Genomic DNA, 8244 nt, shown 5'->3' with positions numbered 1-8244 from the left:
GTGGGTCCTCCGGGTGTAGTGGGGTCTGGATCCTCTGCACCTTGGTGTTTTGCGTTTCTCCCTCCTCAGCTGGCCCTTGCGCACTGCTCAGCCCGTGCGCACTGCTCCCTAGGCCAGGGTCTTCTTCCTGCGAAGCTGCGTTACATTGTTTTGATTTATTGTATGGCTGTGTTACATTTATTTCATGTCAATAATGTCACTTCTCGGTCTTTTACGGCCCTGCACGAGGAACGTCGCGTCTCCTCGGCTGTGAAGCGCTCCTGGCGCCTGCACCTGGCAAATCGCCGTTATAATAGCAATCCGCCATGGACAAGCACGCCGGCTTTTAAAGGATGTGAGATGACGCTCTGATTGGTTTATTGCCGTTTCGTTGTTATTATTCAGCGCTGAAAATTAATCCTTGCAGTCTACTGTTTATATTAAGTCCATTTCAGACATCTGGCCTTTAAAGCTGAACAATTAATCAAAACATTATCTAAACAAATGATCACAATATACACAGCTGCAATATTGATAAAGGTAACATGAGTGAGAACACAGCATCATACTGAAGTCCTGTAGTTTCTGAACAGACGTCCTGGTTTCACATCCATATATACAAAATACATTCAGGATCCAGCAGACTGGATCTGATCCGCATTCGTCCTGCTTCACGCTCACAACCCTCTCGCAGTCTCCGGTGGGCTTAATAAGTGTAAATCCACCGCGCTGCTTCCTTCAGGAAAACTGTCACATCTGGTCACCACATGCACATCCACCATAGCGGTGTTAAACCCCTCAGAGCACGCTCTGCACACGCCCAGAACCACGCTCTGCATGCAGCTGCAGCTTTACATCTGACGGCTGACCTTTGGCATGGATCACACATTTTTCTGAAGGAAGTAGTATTTTAAATTCAGACTATTTACCTGATTTTATTAATAATGAGCCAATAAACAGCTTTGGGATTATTATGAATACAATATGACAATTTGTTTTGCTGCAGTAAAGAAAAAACAGGTAAATCTGCATCTTATTGAAACAGAAAGAAGATTAGGACTAAATGTGTTTAGTCCACACATTGTTCCGTATATACAGTGTGTTTTGTGTGTGAACCTATCTAACAGTGGAGTACTTTAAAATCTAACAAAAGAGAAGAAAATAAAGAAACATTATTATTATTATTATTAATTATCATTATTATTATTATTATTATTATTATTATTATTATTATTATTCATTATCATTATCATTATATATTATTATTATTATTATTATTATCATCATCATCATCATCATCATCATCATTATTATTATTATTAATAACTTTGTTGTGACGCACTGCTGGCCTTCATATTAGTGCATGAAGCCAAGTTACTTGCTTTGAATTGCAGGTAAATCAGGATTAATTCTCAAATAATGAATTGCAATATTTGTATCACAGATAAATGTTATAATACTTGAACATTACCGCTTAAATTACATTTTTGAAAGAAAACAAGTTTTTGCAGTAAACAAACTCATTTTTTATTTATGCGGTAAAAACCTAAGACTCATTTTTTATGCTATTTCTGAATGTAAAAAAAGACGCAGAAATAGAGGTAGAGGTAGACAGTCCACTGTTGATAATAACATTTGTGTGTGTTATAAGGCAGCGGTTTTCAACCTTTTTCCTTTAGGGACCCTTTTTCTACATTGAGTGAAGTGACATATTTTATTAATATTATATTCAATAATAATAAGAACAGCAGAGAACAGCTGATAAACTGAACAATGAATCCTATCAGTGAACACAATAACTGCAGGAAGTTGGAGTAAAACAAGTTTTTTGGATGAATTTTGAGCAGATTATTAAATATTGCATCAGGGTTTTATACAATTCTCTGTATTATGTATTTATTTTACTTAATAAGCATCTTTTTAGACAAATCCAGTGTTTTCATTTATCTGATGCTTTGCCATTTTGTGCTAGGTCTTGGTCTGGTCTTCTGTGTATATTTTTAAAGTTTCTTGCACCCCAAAATCAAGTAGGCCACGCAATCCCCACTGAAGCCTTAGCGACCCCTACAGGGGTCCCGACCCCCGGGTTGGCAACCACTGTTGTACACAGTGAATGAAGTGAGTTTGAATGACCGAAAGAAGGTCGCGAAATTAAATCTTCGGATAAAACGATAAAGATACGAGACAGACGACATGAGCAGAGGTTGCCCAGTGAAACACACACAAAACATACACACACACACACACACACACACACACACACACACACACACACCTACACACACACAGCTTGAGTGTGAAATGTGCTGCATCCGCCTGCACATGTTTGGCAGTGAGTCGATCCTGGTAGCCTGGAGGTCAGCCAGCACAACACGCACAAACACTACACACACACACACACACACACCAACACACACACACACAGTTTAATGGGTTTTATGCTCTGGATGATGAGAATTCCTGCATCCTGACACACTGCACGTCGAGCCAACGTTGAAACAAACACCAGGTGGCTGCTGACGGAAAACAGAGCGACCGCGAGACATCACGAACCGGAACTCTCCATTCCTGAACCTCAAAAAAGAAAAGTCTTTATCAGCGGGAGACACGTCGGATCGTCTCTGCGAGCGCTCAAGCCGTGAACAGCAAGGTAATGATCCTCCGCCCTCGCGGGGGGGACGTTCGTTGACCTGCTCGCTGTGCTGCGGCTGATTAACATGGACCCCCGGATCCATTTCCAGAAGCTGCTGACGAAGCGAAAACAAACTGACAGGAAGGATAGAAGAAGAATATTAAACTATCTTTCCCAAAGTGAGGCGGAAAATGAAACCCGATTCCACATCCGTAGGGAATCAAACCCAAAACCCCAAAAGTGAAAGGCCATATTCACTCTGCATCAAAAGAAATAGTTTCTTTAGTAATAATCTAATTTCTTTCGAGAACGTCGACAGCTCGACACTCTTTAATCAATACTGACTGATACACAGAGGAACATCTACTCCCATCACTACGGATCTCAATATAATAATGTTATTTTATCTGGTAAAACAACTGTACATTTCTATCACTCTTTTGTTTTATCTGTTTTTCTGTTCTTGTTGCGTTTCCCTCCGACAAGTGAAATCCCACGGGACTTTAGCGCTACACTTCAGGTAAATGCAGAAGAAGAAAGAGAGTGGAGATCGGAGTGTTCACAAGGGAAGAAGCTTGGAGTAAGAATAACGTGTGTTGATCTACTGTGGAGAAAAAATGGTTCGCGTTTTTTCCCAGTGGGGGAGGGATACTTTCTTTCCTCGATCTCCACTCTCTTCTTCTTCTGCGTTTACCTGAAGTGTAGCGCTGAAGTCCCGTGGATTTCACTTGTTGGAGGGAAACGCACGAAGAAGAAATTGTTTTTGCAGGAAAGTGTGAAAACCGGAGAGTAGTGTGTGAAGACATGGACATTTTTGAGGGAAATAATCTTTTTTTCGTCGCGAAGGCATTAGCCCCGTGGTCGATTATTCTGGGCTTTCGGTGAAGCGAGCGGTGGAAAAACAGGTAGGCGACAGTTCTGTTTTGTACGGTTTCTGCATAACTATTGAGTTGAAAAGGCATGTTGTTGTCACGTAAAGGCCCTGATCGTGTTGCACAGACATTTTAATTACATTTTGTGTCTGTTAAGAGGAGCAAAAGGCACTCTTTAGGAGATGCCCTCAAAAAAGTGTATTATAACTAACTGGGAGCTCTGGCCATTAGCTGCAGGATCTCCAGTTTGCTAGAACCAATTCTGTTCTCTTTCCTATCGACAGTACTCGGTGACCTCTAGTGATCAAGACTAGGGTAAAAATCTGCCGAAGTTCCCCTTTAAAAGAGTTCGGTACCCGGTCCTATTTATTACACACAGAACACAAAATGTAAAGTAAATGTGAGTAAACTCAACCTCAGAGCAGCAAGGAGACATAAAATGAGTCCATATTAGTTTGATAATTGATTACAATTACATTATTTTTCTGCAGTCAGTTTCAGTTGCATACTGAAACAAACACAAAGGAGGTGTGAAGCTGTCAGAGACTGATGGAGATGGTCGCTGTCGCCGCCTCAGTCAGCCTCTGGATTCCTTCGCCCGCATGTAAAGGTCAGACAAATGAAATCAAAGAGAGCCGCAGGACACTTGTCCGAGGTCGGCCACCGGCTCGCTCCAAAGAAATTTCATCTATCTTCATTTCACAGACGCAATTTACCAGAAACCCCAGTGACACTCTGTAGGGCGAGAGAGCATATGAGCGAGAGGGGGAGAGAGAGAGGAGGTCTGTGCAGGGAAGCAGAACGAATACAAAAACAGACAGAAATAAAAGAGGAAAGTGAGGACGGACGTCTGTGTGAGAGCAGACAGTCTCTACCAGCTCAAACACACTCAGAAACGCTGCAGAAATATTCTGTTCGTACACACACATCACTGCCCAACATCTGTCTGTATGTAATGGCTAACCTGGCTGGAGCTTGGTTTTCCAACTTGTTGTACTGGAACACGGTTATCATTCCCAACTAGCTTTAAAACTGAGCCCGCTAAAGCTTCTGACCAGCGTATCACACATACACCACACCGTGCAAATTTTACGTAAGTCAGATGAGGATTCCCATATATGGCTGACTTCCTGTTGCCAGTAGGTGGCGCTAAGACTATGATGTAGATGTGTTAAGGGGACTTGTATCAGACGAGCAAAATCTGGTCGAGATTGGACAAAATAGACAGCAGTTAAAACAACTTTCTTTTTCTTGGTGAAAGAACAAAATTCGGTGCCATGCCACAGACACGCACTTCAGCGATAACTCTAGATTTTCGAGTCAGAGAATTTATGTTAGACTACGAAACAGATTTAAAGTCAGTAACACTGTGTACGGTGGAAAAACAGCAAATATAATCTGACAGTGTGTTTAACCAGCAGCTATTAGCCAGGTCACTGTCACCAACGATAGCTCGTGTGTGCCGATGGCCGCACACTGAAGCAGCGAGCTGAGTAGCGGACGGGATGAGAGAGGATCTCTTATAGAAAGTATGAGTGAGCTCAGAGGGGCAGTGTCGGGCTGTGGTGGTGTTCAGAGAATAAAGGACGACAGTCAGATATAGTTTCACTGGGGTCCTACATCAAGTCATGGACACCCAGCAGCCAATCAGAATCCAGTATTCACAGATGATGGTATCATAATTAAAAAAATAAATAAATAAATAAAAACGGTCAAAAATAGGAGAGAAAAACTCCTGAGGCGAGACGGAGGGAAGAGGAACGAAGAGGAGGAACAAATGATGTAGTAAGAACAACCCTCCAAATATTCTTCTAGGATTCAGCTCCTCAATCTGTCTGTCTGTCTGTCTGTCTGTCTGTCTGTCTGTCAGTTCATCCGCCTCCTAAAGCATCAACTAACCTCATCAGAGTTGACCTTGCTGCAGTCAGAGCAGGTAAAACAGCTGCTGGGACGTCTCCAGATAACGAGCTTCCTGATAATTAGTGTCAGTTTGTGCAGCTTTCAGATCAGGAGATAAAGCTTGTCACGATTCTGGAGGCGTTTATGTTTCCAGTTTTCGAATTAAAGAGGTTTTGTAGCCTTCAATAACGAGATTCAGAAGATTCAGACGGAAGTTTCTGATTAAAACATGTAGAAAGATCACAGTGCTGGTTGAGTCTGTTTTTAGATTAATTTCCCTTCTTTAGAAATTATTTTTAATTTAGAAATTTTGGTTATATTTTATTTTACAGTGCTATTTACTAAGAGACAAGATGGTAACAAAATAAAGTTATTAGGGACATACGGAAAGAACTGAGCAATGAAAACATGGAAGTAAAGTTCCCATGCTTACTGGAAAATCTGGAAATTTAGAGACTAGTTTTCCAGTCATGGAAACTCCCGAAATTTGGTTAAAATATCCTGAAAATCTTTAATTGTATTTCAACCCCTCACTCAGATTGCTATGGACCAATGTGAGAAAGAAAAAGATTCATTATAATGTGCCCCAAAATAATGACTTAATATGTCAGAATAGTTAAAATAACTCACAGAATCTGGCAGAAATGGGCTTCCATAGATCGCCTACGTAAACCTGAATATTACCAGACGAAAACAAGCATAATGATCACATGTGTTTACCTCCAAACACTTTCACTTCCTAGATGAGGAGTTTTCTTTAAATAAAGTAAATTCTACTTGATGTGAACTAGAGCAAAACTGTAGTCAGTTCACCGGGAACCGCTCTGCTGAGACCGCAGCCAAAAGCGAGCTAATGCTAATGAGTGTCCAATAAGCTCAGAGGCAGAGCTCGTCCAGTAATCAGAAGATTGTTGGTTCGATCCCTGGCTTCTCCGGCTGCATGTTGAAGTGTCCTTGAGCAAGATACTGAGCCCCACATTGCTCCTGATTCTGCGTCATCGGTGTGAGTTAGTTTCTGTTCGCCATCACTGTGTGATGGTGTGTGAATGTGTGTGAATATGTGTGAATGTGTGGCTGTAGTGTAAAAGCTTTGAGTGGTCGGAAGACTAGAAAGGAAACTATACAAGTACAGTCCATTTACCATTTACCTTGCTATCGGTAAATTATATGACTGTCTGTGAGAAAGTGCTGTCCTGTCCTGTTCTGACAAGAAAACTCCTGAAAAATGAGAGCAGGGAACCCTGAAACAGAATAATCTGATATCCTGTTGCCACTTTATCCAATCAGGAGACAACTGCAACAACAGGACGTTAGCCAAACGCAGATGGACTGAGCCCGTACAGTACAGTACACTAATAATAAAATATTCCCATAATATTTTAACTTCTAGACACTTGAAACAGGCAAAAATCCACCACAGTTAACGACTGTAAGTCAAAGTTTAACTATGGTGCGCCCTTAAAGTTGTTGTATTATGATGTAAAAGAGCTGTAGTAGAAACGCAGAGAGGTTGTAAACTGTGCTTCAGGTGGATTTTCATAGAAATGAAGTGAAACAGCTGTGTCAAAAGAAGGAAATCAATATAAAAACTATTGAATGATCAACAGGAAAAAACACCAGTTTCATCTTTTAAATCCATTTTCTTCCTTTAACTGGTTTTATTGGGAAGTAAAAACAGCACAAGATGCATAAACGCTCAGTTTCCTGATCAATATCACAATGAAACCCACCAGCTGGATCGAATCCATCCTCAGAGACCGATTGCTCCAAGCTTTTCATCAACTCCATCGTCGTTGTGTTTATTGGAGGAGAAGTTGTACTATTGTGTCAAAACTTTCTGTATCGATATTCACACCTCATCTTAGAGTTTTCACACGACTCCCACGATCCTCACGTCACCGCAAGAAGTACGAGGAACTTTTTTTTTCACAGCAGGAAGTCGACCAGCTGTCCCAGTGGAGACAATAAATATGGTTCAACTGTTTTTATTCAGTTCGTCCGCACAGAGACGAGACTGAAGAAGAACCAGAGCCCTCCTGACATCTCAGGTGCATCTACACAGTTGAGGTCTCGCCTATTTTTACCGCGAGCCGCGTCGTTCCAACCTTCAGGACAGTGAAAACAATTCGTTCATAGTCCTATCGACATTTTACCAGCAACACAGTCAGCTTTCACTGCAGTTTCTACGACTAACAAAGACCGTTTTATTTAGTTATTAGTTATTTAGTTTATTTAGTAAACTAAAGGTCTATCTCTGTCCTTTCCTAAATGAATTCATGATTTATTTCTACCAAACCAGAGTGAGTTGGCAACTGTTGGACAGACTAACAAAGATATTTTTGTTGAGTGTTTTGTTTCTGCCTTGTGTTTAATGATTATCTGCTTGGTAAAATTCCTGGTTTTATGAATGGAGTCTGGTGAGCTGTGGCGCCCGTTGTTGTGGTCTGAGATTCTGTTGCTCTGGTTGAATGAATTCAGTTTTTCTAACCTTTAAAGTGGAGTGTGTATCTGTCCGTGGTTCCTGGTTTACATTCAGTGTGTGTAGAAGTTGTGGCGGTTCATTATGGGAGCGCAGTCTCGAGCAGATGTGGGTGGACAAACACAGCTGTACTGCAGTTTACTCTCTCTGCTGTTGAACATAGTTGCTGTTTGTTTGAGTCAAACTGTGAATCTGTGGCAGTTAATAAGACATCTGCTGCCGAGCTTCCCGTCAGCCGCAACCTCGGAGCCTCGTCGGCTTGTTAAAGTCACAATCCGCCCAAATTATTCATGTTTGTGCCTAAAATTGTGATGCGCCACGGCAAAACCAGCAGCAAGTCGGCTGGGAGGAATTCACAAGAAACAAAGAAACTATCGTTTTTT

The sequence above is a fragment of the Morone saxatilis genome, unplaced genomic scaffold (genome assembly GCF_004916995.1).
Source record: "Morone saxatilis isolate NCDOM2014 unplaced genomic scaffold, NCSU_SB_2.0 Contig9, whole genome shotgun sequence".
Classification (NCBI taxonomy): Eukaryota; Metazoa; Chordata; class Actinopteri; family Moronidae; genus Morone; species Morone saxatilis.
This window is presented reverse-complemented; position numbering follows the sequence as displayed.